The sequence below is a fragment of the Nasonia vitripennis genome, chromosome 4 (assembly GCF_009193385.2).
Source record: "Nasonia vitripennis strain AsymCx chromosome 4, Nvit_psr_1.1, whole genome shotgun sequence".
In the NCBI taxonomy this organism is placed as follows: domain Eukaryota; kingdom Metazoa; phylum Arthropoda; class Insecta; order Hymenoptera; family Pteromalidae; genus Nasonia; species Nasonia vitripennis.
This window is the reverse complement of record NC_045760.1, coordinates 13,864,843-13,882,207: the sequence shown is the minus strand read 5'-3', so window position 1 is coordinate 13,882,207 and position 17,365 is coordinate 13,864,843.

The window sequence follows — 17,365 nt, the reverse complement described above, 5'->3', positions numbered from 1 at the left end:
TTATACACACACTTACATTGCCACGCCGGCGCCGCGCGGATAATTAGACACGCGAACCTGTCTCTACATGGGCTGAAATCGAATTACGAACTCGAGCGTGTACAACACCGTTGGGCAAATTTATAGACGGCGACAGATTTTCCTTTTATTTTTGGAAGAAAAAAAAACGTCCTTTAGATATACGTTTCCTTTTAGCTTTTATATATACGCTGCATGCCTGAGAAAATGATAGTGCATATATTATATACATCAATGGCGATTTGTGGATGAAAGGATGACGCTTTTTTATTCGATTATTAGAGGCGATGTGGTTCGATGAGCTCTGAAACTCGCAGCGTTAGCTTTTACGATCTTGCTAAAGTATATCTATAATAGCTAATATAGACGAGCAAGAATATACATTTTTTCAGAGAGCGTATGATCAAAGTAGAGGAGGAGACAGCGAGATTATTTTCAATTTTGCTTGTAATATACACTCGGATTGAGAAAGAAAAATTTGCACGAATCGAAGGACGTAAAAAAGACTGCGATAGTGATTAATAAAGGTATCTATATAATACAGGCGTACAGGTGTATATACACACAGGCATGAAATAACGGACATTAGAAAGCGTTTGTGCGCGGGAAACTCCCTGCGAGCTTGATCGCGCCGTCTATCTACTTTTATCATGTGAAATAAAAACGCAGTTTATTAACCTATACCGAGCAAGAGATTTATAGCTCCTGCGCAGCCGACAGATATCGCAGCCGCGCGTATGCCGGAAATCGCAGCGTATAACTATATATATATATATATATATATATATATATATATATATATATATATATATATATATATATGTGCGTATAGAAAGTTATAATAAGCTCAGCGCACCCAATCAGCGCCAACGTGTTATGGCAATCGCGTAATATCCTCGAACTTGGGAGTTCTGATCTACCTATGCCTATAATATAGCAAGGTGAACATTCAAAGTTGGCCAAGGTAATGTTACAGGAACGAATTTGTAACTGCCAACTTTTTCACGGACGCGCGCGTGCAATCAAGGTCATACAAATGATGAGCGCGCGCGTCACTATATAACGATTATTTACGCCGGCGCCATGGACCATCAATCAATCGCGCGTCGCGTTCAAATAGGACAGCTGTGTAATGTGCATTCGACTTTTAGAAGCGGCTCATTGCTGCAGCGGCCAAAGCGTCGATCCTTATCTTTTATGAAAATCCTATTCGAACGTTTCGGATCCCGATCGCGATCTCGAGATGGATTTCGACGATATCTCGATAATCTAGCGAGTGGAGAGAGTCACGAGTTCCTCGCGAAAAAACCCACAGCCCGATTTATACTTTTCTCGAGACCGGCGATCCCTGATGCAAGAAAAATAAAACAATCAAAAGCAGAGGCATCAGCGCGCTTGCGTCTATCTTTCAACCCCTATATCCAGTATATGCAACTATAAACGACGTACGTATATGTTCAACTCGTCGAGGAGAAGAATCGAATAAATCGACGCGCGTTTTCGGCAACTCCCGCACATCGGGGAGAATAACTCGACTCGGCAGCAGCGCATCATTAGACCGAGTGCGTGGGCGCCCCCGGCTTTATTAGTAAAATCTCTTCTCGCGCTGGCGCTAAAGAAGGGATCGTGCGCGCGCAGCCGCGGAACAAGGACATCCGTCGCTCCCTCGCTCATCTCTCTCTCTCTCTCTCTCTCTCTCTCTCACTCTCATTAAGACGCTCGTTAGACGGACACTCAACCGAATGAGCAAGAGAGGGAGGGGGGAGGGGGTATACACACGCGAGTACGAAATATTCCGCCTTAACAAGTTTCCTGCTCCCTGCCTGCGGCGAGCGACTCACACACACACACACACACACACACACACACACACACACGCGCGCGAGGAGAAAGGAAGTATAGAGCGAGGTTGCCTGATGCGTATACGCCTGCTGTATGTTGCAGCTGCTGCGCGTGATCCCGTTACCTATCGCGAAGGAGATACTACTTAATACGTGCACGATATGGAATAGTTATGCAGTCGCGCGTATACGGCTGCAACTTCGACGTATATTACATATACATATATAGAAAGAAAAGGATACATCCGCGAGCTTGCGGGAGAGGAGCGACACGTAGGTATATATACAATCGTCGTTAGGGCCACGTCCTCGGCGGCGTGGGTGTTCCTTTATTGAACTAATTTTATAGCGGTGTATCTTCGCCGCAACTCTAGAGCGCGGTGTACAGCGGCTCGTGCCTCTTGGAGCGCGCGCGTCTCGCGTACATACGTATACATATATATCTAAGAGCGCCGCTTTGATACGCCTGCAGCAGCCCTATATATATAAGGTCCGCAACTTGCCCCATTACGCGCGTGCGCCGCGCAAATAGCACCGCTTATGCTAGGTGTGCCGCGAATGCATGCGCGGAATATATTACAAACAATAACGCGACAAAAATTGACTCTTAAACGTGTGCAGTGTGTGCGCATTTGAAGCTGACGGGGTCAGTAATGTATATAAAAGCTGCGATATTTGCGCGCTCGTCATCGTCATTGCGCTCCGGCGATGCATCAAGTCAAAAGGCAAATATAAGTGCGCGCGCCGGCTCTAATACTGGTAAAATATTTGCGCGGTCGAGATAACTGCACGTGGGATTCGGCGCCGGGCGACGAGGTCCGGCTAAACTCCGCTGCTGCCGCTGCTGCTGCAGCGGTCCCGTTGAGGCCTGTTACACGGTCAGCTAACAACCCCTTAGCTGCTCCCCCGAGGCTCTCTCTCCCCCTCTCTCTCTCTCTCTCTCTCTCTCTCTCTCTCTCTCGTCTGCTCTCTGCTGCGAAAACTGCGCGCTCCGAGAGAGAGAGAGAGAGAGAGAGAGAGAGAGAGAGAGAGAGAGAGAATCATATACATATATGCTATCAGGTAGATAACGATTGTTTGATCGCCGGTTAGCCCCGGTTTTTCGCCCCCTATATTCCATGCGTACAGCAATTATCGCTCGAGGATGCAGAGTAATTCGGTAAAAAAGTATACGCGAGGATGAAACTTTATATGCGACGCGCGAAGGCGCGAGTCGAAAATAATTGATTTCGCGCGCGCGCTCGCGAGCGATATAAGAGAGATATAGCGTTTTACGGCGTAGCCGCGCTGAATTATTCGAATCGAGTTAGTCAATTTTCGTTTTATGCCGCGCCCGTATTTTGTTACATGAAAAGTACTAAAATGCGCGATAAAAATTTAATTTACCTGCTGCCTGCCACTCGAGCTCCCGATGTTGTATATGACCCAGAGCCGTGTGCACATGTGCGATTTACACCGTGGTATACATCGATCATTGGACTATTTATAATAATGTGTGTAGGTCGCACCTAGGCTGCAATGATGCGGTTCGGGTATATATTTATAATACGATAATCCAAGGGGGCAAATCCAGCCGCGAAACTGATCTCGTGACGCTTATCAATAATTCAAGACGACGGCGGCGGCGACTACATTCGCATGACTAGGATAATTACACACACATATAGCGGCCGTCGACGTGTATACGAATAAGGAATAAATATACAGCCGAAAATTCACGCGCGACAGATTTCTCCGCTAATGCCTTTCGCATTGCCGCTTGGCGTGCGCCTAATGACCGCGAGCGCACTTGGCACTTTGATGGCTCCCTATTATATTTTCTTTCTTTTTTTTGCATCTCGTGTGTGTGCATGCAGCCCTAACGATATATATACCTATTGTGCATACAGTGGCGTTTGAGACTTTTTTCCCCATCGAATTAGCATCGCGCGAAAGTGTGCGCGTGTACATGCAAATGCGTATGTATATGTATAAGCGAATTTTTCGAAGACGCGTGACGTGCGAATATTAATTTCTAAGGTAAACGTGATATTTCATTGGTCAAACACGGGGATTTCAGATTCTCTTCGCATAGTATACACATAGTATAGAAAGCAGAAAGTGCGGAAAATCATTGGCGGTCAATGCTATACGGCTATACCATATATAGCTATATATGAGAAGTAAATATATAGAAGAAGCCGACGATGATCGACCAGATGTTGTACATAATTGTATACACGAGTTGCGTGTTCGCGGCCGTGAGAAAACGCGCGGGTTCATTACGCGAGTTCATTACGCCTGCAGAAATAATCGTAATCGTATCGCTCGAATATTTTATACAGGTATACATTAGTTGGAATATAGGTAAGATATGGCATATCGCGGGAGCATTATATACGAAAAAACGAGTATGGAGCTGGAAAAAAAATTATAAGAAAACCAAGACGCGAACGCATAGCCCGTTAGGACGCGCACACACACACACACACACACACACACACACACTTTGCAAAGAGGGGCTTTATACCGTTCCTCGGGTATTTTCTTAGCGACCGACCCGCAGCGCGAGCGTCTTGTCGCGCATACATACACAATGCATTTATGTATATATGTATACATCGGTTATACGAGGCAGCCATCCAAACAAATTATAACGGTGGACATTGTTTGAAAAATACTCGGCTCACCCAAGCTCTCGCGCATTCGGGAATATAACAAGGGCCGCGCCGGAAAAAGACTGGACATCGTTATTCTGGCCGGAGGAACTGCAGCCTCCGCCTGCGTGTATATATGTATATGTACATCCGAGGGGGTGGAAAAGGTCCGGGAGCTTTACATGCGCGGACTGCTTCTTGCGCTGTATGTCGCATCTCAGCTCGTCTCGTATACTAATAGTGCGATCGACGGAAATTCCTCGGGCACTACTTATATATGGTCATCGACTCTTAAATCGCGATGCAGCAGCATGAGCTGTCGGCTCCTCGCGTGGACGGCGAGATAATTACCGTCCGTGGCTTAACGAACTGGCATAACGTAATAATATGTCCCTTTGCGGGCCGCTTCCTCTACTCCTCCGCCCTTTCAGCCACATCCGCGCACACGTGTATACGTGTATATGCACTGCACACATACCATCACGAGAGGGAGCGGGAGGAGCGCGCGGCAATGTAATCAACATTACGCTTGTTAGTCCAGAGCGCATAAACGGACCGACGACGACGAAGCTTCTGAAAGTAAGGGCGTTTGTCGCCGTGGCGCTTCTCACTTGTCTCCTTATACATATGTACTCTTTTTCGGCGGATAATTGCGCGCGAGGACGGCTGCAGCTTCGACTAACGACACACACACACACACATGGTATCGCATTACCATGTTTGCCGCGATTGCGCCGCTGATCCATCGGCTCGTAATTATCGCGGCGCGATAAAGGCACGAGCTAGCTGTTGCAAAAAGACCGGCTGCGCTTGTCGGAGAGACAAACACTTATACGATGCAGCGTACAGACAGCTCGTGTAATTGGAGGCAAAGTGCTCGGGGAGAGAGAGCTCGCGGGATCGAAGGATGTCTATATATATATATATATATATATGTATATAGAGGCGGCCGGAAAGGGAAGCCTTCTCGGGGCGCATAAGGGCGCGCACTAGGGGTGATTATACGGCCCTCCGCGAGCCTTCCTTTCTCCGAATACATACTTGCCATTTTTCCCTCCATACTTCTTCCGCTTCTTCTTCGTTCTCCCCGCTCACGTTCGGAGCCCGCGGCGAGGACTCCTCGTTACCCACATGCTAATTCCTCGAGAGAGCTGCCTGTGTACGAGTGCATACGCGCTGGAGATGCGCGTGTTTGCGCTGTTGTCTGAATTGTTTTTGTTCAATTCAGTTCAATCAGATAAGCGACGTCTGACCAAGCGCGAACACTATCTACTTGTGGCGGTCAAGCTTTTATTCTCCTTTCTCATACATGATGATCGTTTGCGTATGTTTCTACAGATCAAGTAAAATTCGACGAGACATTCGCGCAAAATAACCGACCGTTATAAAACCGTATGGAAATTACCGCAGCCGGTTGATTATCAAACGCACCCGAGTTGTTTGTTACAACTTTCGTAAATTCGGCTTTTACCAAAGCGCATCCAACCCAATTTGTATTATATAAAATTAAGCATATAAAACATAGCTCGTGTAGTAAAAATTTATGAAACATCTCCAAGCCACCGAATTAATGCGAATTAATTTAATATTAACAATCGTGAGGGTGATTCGATATTTATAAATAATACTGTAATTGCTGGAGTGAAAAATTCTGTGCGGTAACGCGTTGTCTCTTTTTTTGTAGATGTTTTCAAACTTTCGAGGTGCAGTACAAGAAGATATCTTGGACCACAGAAGGATTTTCGTATTTACCCTTGCTCATAAGCCTATACGTGATACGTTGTAATACCGAGAAAAGGTGGCAAGGTATATCTTCAGGACGAGCTAAAGAGACGGGGAGATTCGCTATCTTTAGAGCCTTGATCCTCTGCATTAATACATTCCAATATTTGTACTCCAGGACGTTATCGTGACCACTATATGGAGGGAAGGCCTATATATGTGCGGGGTCGACGTCTAGGCGCGCACACGTATATATAGAGGGGTAACGAAAGCCCGGCGACCTCGCGCAGCCCTCGAGGCTCGCTCGCTCGCTCGCTCGCGATCGATTCTCACCAATTATTAGTTGCCTAACTGTTGCCGATTGGAAGAATAGGTTTGATAGAATTGCGGCTCTATGCGGAAAATTAAGCCAGGAGAAGCAGCCGGCGGCGGCGGCGGCGGCGGCGGGCTAGCTCGGCTCTGCTGCAGCGAATTTCGCGTCCGCCCGCGCAGTTTTCTGCTGTCGGGTACGGACGTCGGGGCATTTTTGTTCTACCTCCGCCGCTACTGCTAGACTGCTCCGATCAAACAATCATCGCACCCTGCCACTCGTGAAAACCTTCTCTGCAATAACGCTCTCATTTTTTTCTCCTGAAAAAACAAGTGTTTTTCTTCCCCGCTTCATGCGAGCTCTCGCAACGCGAGACATCTCTAGTCCTTCTATTTCTTCCGCGTATCATCGCAGTCGAGGCATGATTTTTTCTTCTCTTTTTTTTCCTTCCAAATAAGCACGTCGAGTCAGTCAAGGGGAAATCGGAAATATAAATTCGCCTGCACGTTCTCGCTCGTCGGCAGCTCCCTCCGCGCTCTTGTCTCGAGACTTTCGATGCCGCTGCCGAGAAAGAGCGAGGAAGGCTGGCTGCGGGTAGCAGGTACTCACAGTGAGTCACAGGAGTCGAGGGAGGAGCCCATACTGCCGGGGCACACGTACGTCGCTAATCCGTCACTAACGAGCCGGTCTCCCTCACTCTCTCTCTCTCTCTCTCTCTATATATATATATATATAACTACGCCGACATCGGCGTAAAGTGCCCGGCCGCCGCCGGAGGACGGCTGCTGCAGTCGCGCCTTTAACAAGCGGCGAGCTCGAGCCATCGAACGAGGCGCACTGTATACAGTTGATAATGTATGCACGCGTGAAGCGTTGCGGGAAAACGGGGAAACGCGATAGCGAGAAAAAATTAGAGCTTTGACGTATAAAGGACAATACAAAGCAATCCAGTCTACGTCGCTGATGCTGCGGCTCCGGGCTGATTGAGGCTTGCTTCGAGGGGGTTAGCGGATCCTAATTGGCAAATCCTCATCCCGACAGCCGGCTGCATCCTTCTCCTTGACTCCCTCCGTTCCCTCGTCCCGCTGCAGCAGAACACAGATAGGGCGCGCGGGCGCTATATAGTGCACCCGGGCTTTCCTCTACATGCGCGCAGTGAAGAAAAAAACTTTTCCCGGCTAATCAACGGCCAGTTTTGTGTAGATACACAGAGAGACCAGCCGCGGCGGAGGGAAAAAAGCACCGAGCGCGCGGTTATTTTGAATTCTGCCGCAGAATAAGAACAGAAGGACATATACTGAGGGGCCGCGAACGACTTGACTTTTCGCGCGCGGTATTTTCAATTAAATTCTTTCGAGCTCGGAGGAGCAGCCAGCCAAGCCGGCGAAATAAAAGCCAAGCGCGTCGCCCTCGAGGAGCCTGATACATAGAATCTAATGATTAACCCGCACACGCTCGACTATACTTCTTTCCTCGGACTATACACGTGTATATACGTATAGCGACTCGGCCTTCGCGGCTTTTGGCTTCTCCTCCGCGGGCGGACTAACGCGTCCCGAATTCATTAGAGCTGGAGCTTGAAAACTGCGAACGAAATTAAAAGCGCTCTGCGGTGTCGTGCGTTATCGCGACCGAATACCGCCGGCGCTTTTTATCCCCCGCGGTTCGCGTTATTTTTCCTATGCTAAGGAGCAAGCGTTATTCTTTTGGAAAACCTTCGAAAGCCGCACCCAGCGTATACAGCTGCGGCTTGAAAATTGGTATACGAGGCGCGAGTGTGTGCGTATCGTGCAGTATGCGTGCTGGGAGCACACCACGGCCTACGTTTGAATTATAAATGCGTAAGACAAGCTAGATAGTGAGCTTCGCTAATAATAATAATATGATACGGTCGATAATTCGGCGATGGGAATTCGTTTGCCGACGAGTATGCGCGTATAATGTATAGCGCACTTAATGTCACAAACACAGAATGGTTGATGTTTGTCGACGTTAAGGAAGATAAGGCTCGGTTGATGGGCGATAAATAATTAAGCGGCAGTAAGTATATAGGTATAAGCCCAGGTACGCCGCGAGACTCGCACTCTTTGGGCCTACAGGCATCGAAAACGCCCGGTAAGTGGATCCCGAGAAATACGCGATTTACATGAGCGCACGTCTACGTGAAATGATTATTCGGCCGGCGCATGTAGACGGGAGCCCGAGATTCATGAGGATGTCTCGGCCTACAGAAGCGACCGCGCGTATAATATATTTGCGTGTTTTTTCGTCCTCTTTATCCCAGGGCGATTACCGACACGCGAGCCCCCTCTATAATGTTTCTTTTTCCCAGGAACGAATCCCCGTCGTCGTCGATCGGTTGGTACGAACGTTATATATATACACACGCTCGGAATGATTACGCTTTCATCGAGTCGCTCGCAAGAAAAAGAGGCGGAGGAAGAAAGTGCAGGCTTGAATAGAAGGAAAATTAAGTAGCGCGTAATACCAGGACGACGATGCACGAGCAAGCCGCGAGAAGCTGTTATATATTATATATAGCATCGGCGGCTAATGGCAGCGGAAGAGAGATGCGGTGCAGTGAGAGAGAGAGAGAGAGTGTGCGAATCTGGTACAGGTTAAGGTGAAACATCAAGTTCGGAACACGGTATTGCACTCGACGATGTCAGGCCAAGAGGGATGAGGTCCTGCAGTAGTCGAAGCTCTCTCTCTCTCTCTCTCTCTCTCTCTCTCTCTTCGCCAGTGTGTACAGCGGGAGCTTGACAGTAAGGCGCAGCTGTGCTATACATATAGTATCAACAATATTTAAGCCCTTTTTACGAGCGCGATCGAAAGTTTACACCTTTACGACGAGGACGAGGACGAGCTGATATGCGGTAACACACAGCAGCGCAGCGGCGGCGATAAATCAAGGCGCGCGGCGGCTAGCCTTCTGAAAAAAATCGATTCGTCAATTACACACACCCCCCTATATATGCGTCGTCCGGATTTTTCCTCCGCGCGCGCACCTTCGCGCGGTGTATATATCTATATATATTTATTGTTTATCATGATTAGCGTCAAGCGATGCATCAATTAGAGCCGAAAGAGAGAGGGAGGCATCAGCAGCAGCAGCAGCAGCAGGTGCAGTGGCCGGTGTGCGGCTCCAAAGTCTGTGCACTCGCTCCCTATCCGCGTGTAAACATCCAGCTCCGTGTATACACGCATATAGACACACACGTACAGAGGGGCCGGCGGATATCAGACGCTCGGCTAAAAGCTAAAAGCTTTCCCATATTTCATTAGTTCCTCGCCGGTCTGCCAGAGTGAGAGAGAGAGAGAGAGGGGGGGGGGAGGGGGTATACGCAGGGGGTGTGTTCGCGCCCGTGTGTGTATACGAGGCCGCGGCGCGCTAAATCCTAGCGCGGCGGGGACCAAGAGCCAAGCGCAGCCGGGGCGGCTGTATTCGATCTGCGCGACGTCGCGCAGCAGAGCCACTCGAGCCGCTGCAGCAGTCGCTCTCTACGAGGCCTATCGTGTCCTACCGCTAATTACCCTCCGCGCGCGCGTACGTGCTGTATATATACATACGCAAGCTTCAACCCCCGCATCGGCTCTCCTTTTTTTCCTCCACCTCCTCCTCCTCGACAAGCGGCCGCGCAATTAAATCGTAATAAGCGCGAGAGCGCAATCCGAGAGCCGAGTATACGCAGTGCGTGCTCTGCGCAGGGCTAATTAATGAAGACTGCGAAAATGTATAAGCGCGGGGAAATGGCCTTATTCGGCTCGACGGTACAATGTGTGTGCGTGTGCGTGTGCGCGCGCGCGCGTATAGGTGTAGGTAGAGAGAGAACGCGTGCGACGCGCGAGCGCGCGCTGTATAATGGGCTCTGCCGCCTCCTCCGCCGCGCCGCTGGATAAAAAGATGGCTCGACCAGATTAGAATGTAATTCAATTTAGATTCAATTATTGATACGCGTTTTAATTAATATCATTAAACTCGGGACTTTATGTGAGCGCGAGCGCGCAGCTGGTCTATACATATGTGTATATAAAAGCTTTTTCAGCTCTCTCACGCAGCTCTTGAGGACGCGCGACGCAAATCAGGAGAAAGAAAGAGCGGCCGATGATATTTTTTCGATTCCGCGGGGCAAGAGATTAAAGCGTGTCGGGGCGGAGTAGCCTAATGAAAACGAGTCGGCGAGTCGAGCCCTCGAAAAGGTCCGGCTCGCGTGTATGGAAAAGCGATCTTTGTCGTCGAGGGCTATATAGACGTATACGTGGATATATATATATGTGTGTGTATATATATAGAGAGAGAGAGAGAGGGGGAGAGAGAGAGTGAGAGAGAGAGAGAGAGAGCGAGAGCTTGTAGAGACAGACACGAGTCCGACCCCAATTGTGTCGACATCGGGAGCGCCGCGATCGGTTTTGCAGACTGACGGCCCGCGCTGGCGCCGCGATCGACGATCAACGATTTCCTCAAAGCGCCTCTAGTTCCAGCAGAAGAGAAAACGCAAACACGGGCGGGTCGGGATTAAAGGGATCGGTGCTCCTTAATTATGCATCGCCAAGTGTCTACCCCCTGTGTTATACCTAAAGCTATATATATGTACTTTATCGAGAGAGTCTTATATCGGCGCGCGCAAAGTATTTCGCGATGAAAATGTTTTTTCTCACGGATAAGTATATGCATAGCCGTATCGCGCTCATCGGTCCGACGTCGCCGCGGGGTATAGAAAGGTCAGTTTGAAAATTAATTAACGCTTGCGAGAGCTCGCTGCCGCCGCCGCTGCTGCTGCTGCATTCTCCAGGCAGGTACTCGAGACTAATTAGACCGACCAAGAGGTATTGAAACATTGCAGAGCTTGCGGCGGCCGGCGTACAGCGCCCGGGCTGCATATAATCCATATGGGCGTCTGTACGGCCCCCCGGACATGTATGGCGGCCCGCGTGGTGACGGAAAATTCCCTGGATTTTCAAGGGAGAAGAGCCCGATAGCGAGTGCGCGCAGCCCTTATTAGCGCGTGTTCGACATACTCAATTCATGCCTGTCCTCGTTCATACACTCGCGCCGTGATAGTGCGTCTCCGTATGTACACCTATGTACGCTGGTGTGCGCGCGCGCGTGTGTCTGTGTGTGTGCGCGTGTGTGTGTGCATAGGTGTATATATGATGGACGAGGCGAACAATCCGATTAAATCGATGACTGCAGCCGCGGGTAAAAACAACGGCCCCTTTTTTCCTCAACATCGAAACGTCATTCGACGCTCGCCTATATAGCCTCGTGTTATATACCTACTGTATAGTACTTAATCTTCTTTGCTGCACGAGCATCGCCGAGTGATCTCGCGCTTTTTGTTCCGAACATTACCGTCCTTGCGTTGCATTTCCATCGATCGAATAAGCACCAGCTACATAGCTATATAGCCGCATTGTTCTTCTGCCTCTCCCGAAAGGCTAACCACGCGATTATAATTCTTTCGCTCGCGCAGCGCGCGGTAGAGTGTCGGGCCTAAAAAAGCTCGAAATTAATGATGCCCCTCCGCGCATTAGCGAAGTCGCCGCAAGAATTCCCCTTAGAACGCTCAGCTCCAGGCCGCGTGAAAAAGAGAGCCGCGACGACGACTCGAGCGAGCGAGATGAAAGGATGGTGAAACATTTTTTTTTAATAAATAAATAAAAGGAGAACTGCGCGCTCGCGAGAGCCTCGTTACTGCCGCACTCTTTCTAATCTTAATGATGTCTGAATTGTCATGCGCGAATATAAGGGACTGGAAATTAAAAGCACGCGGAGAGAAAAGGCGCGAGGAAGCGTTTTGCTATTCCTCGAGCCGCTCTGTTTCTCGCTGCGTATGCTCTGCGTAAATGTAACTTACGTGAGCTGCGTAAGCTCGAAGCTCGAGCAGGATCGACCGAAAATTCAGTTATTTTTGAAATCGCGAGAATTGTTCCTCAAGTCCCATCCGGGAGTACATCCCAGACATACGGGCACTGCATCGGTCACGGTTCCTCGTCCCAAAGAGACTGCACCCGCACCGAAAATGACAGGAAAAATCACACAGCGCAACCCTCGAACTTAGACCCTCAGGGCAACTGTTCTCCCTGCCTATAGAAAATGTAGTGTACCACAGCCATCAGCGAGGCGCTTGCATGTTTATCGCTCAAAGATACTGTATAGATATAAACGACGATGCCATAGAGATAGACGAGGAGGCCTTTACTCTACTCGAAGGCTGCGCATAGTTGGCCGAATAGCTCGGGCAGCCGCCGAGCAGCTATTCTGCGGCCGGTCTTTATATATTCGCGAATCGCGACTGCTTCTCGCAGTTTACAGTGCAGTAGGGGGTATACAAGAAGGAATTCGCGGCGAACTCGCCGATTTTGCGGGGATTATACAATAGACGGATAGACGTGCACCGAGCGCGAATTACTCGCCGGCCGGAAACTAGCCTGGAATTATGAGCCGACGAGATGCCGGACATTCAAGATCCTATATGAATATATAATCCCCCCTCTCCCTCCCTCACCGAGCTATTGTTAATAACTTCGAGAGATGCGTATAGACGCGCGAGGAAAAAGCTCCGATCGACGCTCTGAGAGCGTGCACAAGTCGCGGAAATTACTCGAATCAAGGTTCACAGTCGCGTTTCCTTTGTTCCGTCCTCAGCTCCGCGAGAGCTGCATAATGACTCGCGCGAGCAAAGGGCTCTGCTAATACGCGCGAAAAGAGTACAGAGTCGGTGCGTCACAAAAGCCGGGGCTGCAGTGCTGCAACCTCACTACCCCGTTAATTGGCACTAATTACGTCCTCTAATTATTGTACTCCGCCTCGAACCGCGAGAGGCTCACATTTACTCTCTCTCTCTCTCTCTCTCTCTCTCTCTTGCGAGCGCGCGAGAGCCGTTTCAGCTACTCCCACCGCACATCGGCGACGAGCGACGTCGGGGCAGGGAGGGAAAAAAATCATCGAGGATCATATTTGAGAACGTTCTTTTTGCGTGGCACATATATGTTTTGCATAACGTCGAAAGCGTCTATACTACACCGCGATGTATCGCTTTTCCACGGAGCCGCGTGTGTATTATATACGTTATCCCCGCAGAGGGACTGGAAATATAAAGGGGTCTTATAATGCACGCAGAGAGCAGCGCTCACTAGCACAGCAAGAGCGGCGGGCGGAATTCTCAGAAGTTCATTTAATTACCCGGAGAGAGCACGGCCACTTGTGATTATACCTCCTCGTTTTTTCTCGCTCAAGCCGCGCATTGAGATTATATTTATATAAAGCTCCGGTGCATTCGGTAAGCTTTGATGTTTGCTCTCTCTCTCTCTCTCTCTCCCTCTCGGTGCAGGTAGCTTGCGTTTCTCTCGAGAGCCCCCCCCCCCCCTCCTTTCTGGCATTAATTAATAAGTAGGCGCGCGATGCAGCGGCTTGGGCTAAATTTTTCAGCGCCACGACTGAGAGGAAGGCTCGAATTTGCAAATATAATTTCTGTGTCTCCGCTGCGCTATCTTTCTCTGAATTTTTCAGCTTCCGCGCGCTGTGAAGACGAAACTCGTCAACTATATAATTCATGCAAGATAGCGCAATTATAACAGCTGAGTCGCGCAGCTGCGGATCTCGATGAATTTGTCTGGAAAAAATTCAAATTATTGTTGTACGTCGAGCGAACCCCGAGAAAAAGGCTGCTTCGCGAAAGAGTTAAGGCAGAATAAGTAGGAACATTTATACGCAAATCCGCAGCAGCGCAGAGGACGATCGGACTTTCTACATAGCTCCCGTTATATAATACATCCCCCGCAGTCGGCCCTTTTGCCCGAATAAGCTCGCGCTCGTATAGCGAACTGCGAGTATGCTATTATATAGAGTCGTTGCACGTCATGCAGACGCGGGCATTTGAGCTGCTCCGGGAATAATAAGGCTTTTTTCTCTGTAGGTACAGTATACGTAGAGCGAAGGCAGACTGTTATTTTCCGAATTCCCGGAACCGGCCAGCGGGAACAAACTTGCCGAGGACGAGCGAGCCGAGCGGTATGACAATCCGAGCTGGCCGTACACCCTGTACACGTCCTTCGGCTATAATTCCTTTTTACATCTCTTGCCTCGAACCCCTCGCCGTGCGTTCATGTGGATGGGTGTGTATATACGTGTGTGTGTGTGTGTGTGTGTGTGTGTGTGTGTGTGTATACACACTGATGCGGACTGAACTGGCTCGTTTTTTCGCAGCATAAGTAGCCCTCGAAGTAATTGCGCCTCAGTAGTCCGCATCAGGACTTTTACCTTTCAGAGCGATATCGCTCGAATGAGACTGCACGCGCTCGTATGGACTGCCATATCTTTTTCGTGTAAAATTCGCGGGCGCGATAAAATTTAGTACAGATTATTAAGTGTAGCGAGTGTCGTTGAACGGACTTTATTGGGAAGAACACGCACGATGTATCAAAATCTAATACACTATAATAATATAATGAGCCAAAGTTTTTGCACACCGTAAAAAATTCGAAATTCTTCATTGCCCGCCCCGCGGTATACCTGCATAATAGAGCGTATAAAATTGGATACCCCACAGCAAAGTATTTCGATAATGTGCTGTAAAAAAAATGCGCGTGCATAAAAAAGACGAGTGTATAGCTCGTTCCTCCGTCCGATATATATATATATATATATATATATAGAGAGAGAGAGAGAGAGAGAGAGAGAGAGAGAGAGCAAGAGTCGACAAAGCTCAGGGTGGCTCGTATATAGCAGCCCCGCGATATATACACACAGCTCGGCCGCCCCCTACGACATAGTTGCAAACGGAGAGTTTAATTAAAAAAGTCTCAGGGCATAGACTTGCAGAGTGCGCGCGTGCGGGTAGAGAGAGCCGCTTAAAGTAGGTCCGAGGGAGTATACGGTATAGGCGCTCGGTTCCTCTCCTCCTCCACCTCCGCCTCCTATACATCCGCGCCGCACGGCAGCCCTTGTCTCAGCCGCGCGCGCGCACAAAGAACGCCGATGTATGGCCACGTGTATATGTGTGTATACGTGTATATAAGTGTGTGTGAGAGAGGAAAAAAGAGCGTTGCACACCGTGTGATTTTTTAATTACGGACTGTCCGGCCTTAATTAATCGGATTCTCCGAAGCCTCGACTATGCAGCCGGCATGTAAAGAAAACTTGTCATGCACTAATCGAAAGTCCGATAACTGAAGAATTTTACCCGCCCCGACGACGACGCCTCCTATCTATATCTATATATATATATATATATATATATATATATATATATATATATATATATATATATCCTATATTATATATCGTCAGCTCTCTAATGAAATATTCCGCCGTTTTTTGCTACAGCGGCTCCGCTATGCTGCTCTATATAAAAAAATCGTGATATTTTAATATATCTTCGATATAACTACATCATCCATTTCTAGAAATCACGGAAATCCCAAAGGTTCTTCTCCGAATCCGCAGTATAGAGAGGCAAAACCATAATCAATACAGCTAGGTATAAAGCCTTGATTGCAGAAAATTCACGCAGATCTATCGAGTCGCGCGACGCTAATTGCGCGGGAAAGCCTAATTCAATAAGCGCCGCTCGCGCGCTCACGTATATAGAGAAGAAAAAAGCGGCTCTGCGGTGCAGCTCTGCGCGCGCGCGCGGCTCGTCCAACTTGGATCATTCTGCTTCTCGTTCGTTTCCCGCACTCGCGCTCGTTTTCGGCCTTCCTTCCTTCCTTCCTTCCTCTCTCTCTCTCTCTCTCTCTCTCTCTCTCTTCCGTCCTCGACTATATGTACATCACAGTACCCTCTGTGCCGCCTTTATCGACCCTCCGACGTCGTCGTCGTCGACGGCAGCAGTACCGCGCCGCGCTCGGTTTACTAATGAGTAAGCATTGAGGTGGGACAATGCTCGGCAAGTTCGTTTTGTGCCTAATTAATGAAATAACGCGACGAGGCAGGAGAGGAACGCGAGCCGTCGCCAAAGAAGAATAAGAGGGGAGGAGAATGCACGCAAAACGCTTACGCGGCTGTGTATTATTATAGCGCGAGCAGCTCAGCCGACTTGTACTCTCGCTCCTGCAGCCGCGAACTGTATAATCAGGCTGTTCTTCTTTTCTCCCTCGTATAGCTAGCTTTCTACGGGTTCTATTTGCCGCTCGTTTGCTTTCTTCTATAGATACATATATCAAATGAATTAATCAAGCCGATATAGCGCCGACTGAACGCTCGCGATCGCGCGGTGGAGATATCGCGTGCGGAAAAGTAAATCACAAGTAAATCACCCAAGTCGAATCGACGATTCCTCCTCGATTATTAATCCGCGAGCCTATGATATAGACGCGCATTAGCCTACAGGTGAAATCGGTATAACGCACACGCACACACATATACGATTCTCGATGAGCTTTTGAAAAATTTCATTCATCGTCCGAGCTTGCAGAAGATTATAGCGCCGCCGCGAGTGCAGCAGCTGAGTGGCACTGAGGGCCACTAGTCTACACTCGGGAGCTGTGTGATCTTCCGCAAGCGCGCAGGGACGATGATCAAGTGGCCGGATATTTTATTCGCTCGAGCGATTATTCCGCGCTGCGCACTCTGCTATGATCTAATCTGCAAGGCCTCTTCAATTGGCCATTTTTTCTTTTTTTAATAAGATTCTTTTTCGGAAGCTTCCCACACGTGGCGCTAACTAACTCGCGGGGAAGGATATATATATATATATAAGCCCTTCGAGAGGTAGAGAGAAAACTGGTCGTTCAGAAGCCCATTCGCCTTCCTCTCTCTCTCTTTCTCTCTCTCTATATATATATAATCAAGCTCACTCTCTCTCTCTCTCTCTCTCTCTCTCTCTCTCTCTCTC